The 1707-nt window shown below is 39.0% G+C and overlaps 1 protein-coding gene across 1 annotated transcript in view; it reads right to left on the bottom strand.

Annotated features, from left to right (window-relative positions):
• LOC119331878 (STOREKEEPER protein-like) overlaps nucleotides 1-1707 on the bottom strand; it is a 6963-nt gene continuing 5256 nt past the window's right edge. Inside the window, exon 2 of the mRNA XM_037605056.1 lies at nucleotides 1-570. The gene's annotated coding sequence lies outside the window, so the exon portion shown is untranslated. The remainder of the gene's footprint in view (nucleotides 571-1707) is intronic.

Here is a 1707-nt window from a genome sequence, read left to right as displayed (position 1 = left end):
TTTCAGTCAGGCAAATCTACGGCAGAATAAAGCATCATGTGCGAGTGCATAATATCACGAGTCGAGACGGCTGGGAATCAAACAGGAATACCGACACGTCACATCCTTGCACCCCCAAACACATGTACTCCCTCCGTTCCGAATTACTTGTCTTAGATTTGTCTAGATACGGATGTATCTAGCACTAAAATGAGTCTAGATACATCCGTATCTAGACAAATCCAAGACAAGTAATTTAGAACGGAGGGAGTACCATCGTAGCAGTAGTTAGCAAATGATTTACAATTTTACAGACAGACATCGATACGAAAGGTGTCACTGTCGTGGACCGGGATTCCTTAGCATATATATCTAGAACATGAGGCAAGCGGATTAGCAAAATAAGTGTCTCCCAACCTGGGTGTCTTGCAAAAGCATTAACTGGTTCCCACTTGATTAGGCGTGAACCGACACCGTAAACACCCTGTTTGGGCCTTGTGGTCAGCAACCAGGTACCGGATGGTTGATCAGCCTACAGAATAGACATCGTACCTATGAGCGTATCCAGCTATATACTCCACCCAACGCCATCTGTAAAAAAGAAATAGCTTTAGAAGCAGTTCTACTTGAACAAAAACTGTAGAAATACTAGAAAAGTACAACAAACATGTCCTATCAGTACAGGCTTTCAAATACCCGTTGCCACCTTGGGGATGACAGAATAGAATATCGCTACTGAGGTTGGCGATAAGCATAAATTGTTGGGAGTCAAGCATAGTTTGGTACTAACAAGTACAGCAGCATTTTATTAGCAAGCACATTACACCTTCGAGAGAGAATACGCTGAATCTACATAACCTGCAGTTAATAGCCAGATGTGTATGTAGGAAATTACACAGAATCTTGACTAGGTAACAAATCATTAAGTTATACACCCCAGCATTGGAAATAAACCTCTGATTTTACAGTAACAATTGTGATAGAAATGGTTGTCTTTAAATTACCGTGACAAAACAGCACACATTCACTTTTAAGACCATTTTACTACAATGGCTATAAAACAAACTCTGGTAAACACCATAACAGGGGAAAGCAAAATACCAACATAGTAACCAAAAATTCGCTTTGGCACATGGGAGCGCGTACTCCTGCCAACGGAAAAAACATTTCAAAGTGTGAAAAAACTCCAAACAAAAATTTGGCGCAAAAATCTCGACATTATATGTGTGCACGTCAAGTTTCGGAGAAAACCAACATTTTTTGTAGCTTCTGTAAAAAAGACAAAAAGATGTCTGTGAAAAGCACTTTTTAACACCAGATTTTGTCTTTTTCACACGCGACACATAACTTGTCGGTTTTTCGCGAAACAACTTTGTGAGTATGTACAATATTGAGATGTACGCGCCAAATTTTTGTTCGAAGTTTTTTGACATTTTAAAATACGTATAAAACACATTTTAAAACCAGGAGCATGCGCTCCCGTGTGCCAAAATGCCACTCTCCATAGTAACAGCAAACAAATTTAAGAAACAGCTGAGAATAGGAAAAATCAGATCCATTTATAAAAGCTAAGATGGAAATCATTTCCAGTGAGCTAAAGCTGAATTAACATGGGGCTGTTTATCACAAATAGGACGCACAAATTTCCAAACAGGTCATCTCAGTGAAAAGAAGTATATCCTGGAATTTGGGAATTAACACAACAAAGATAAGAAGGAAATTATTTGT

This window comes from Triticum dicoccoides, chromosome 7A (genome assembly GCF_002162155.2).
Source record: "Triticum dicoccoides isolate Atlit2015 ecotype Zavitan chromosome 7A, WEW_v2.0, whole genome shotgun sequence".
NCBI classification, from domain to species: Eukaryota; Viridiplantae; Streptophyta; class Magnoliopsida; order Poales; family Poaceae; genus Triticum; species Triticum dicoccoides.
The sequence above is the reverse complement of the archived record's forward strand: the minus strand, read 5'-3'. Positions and strand labels throughout refer to the sequence as shown.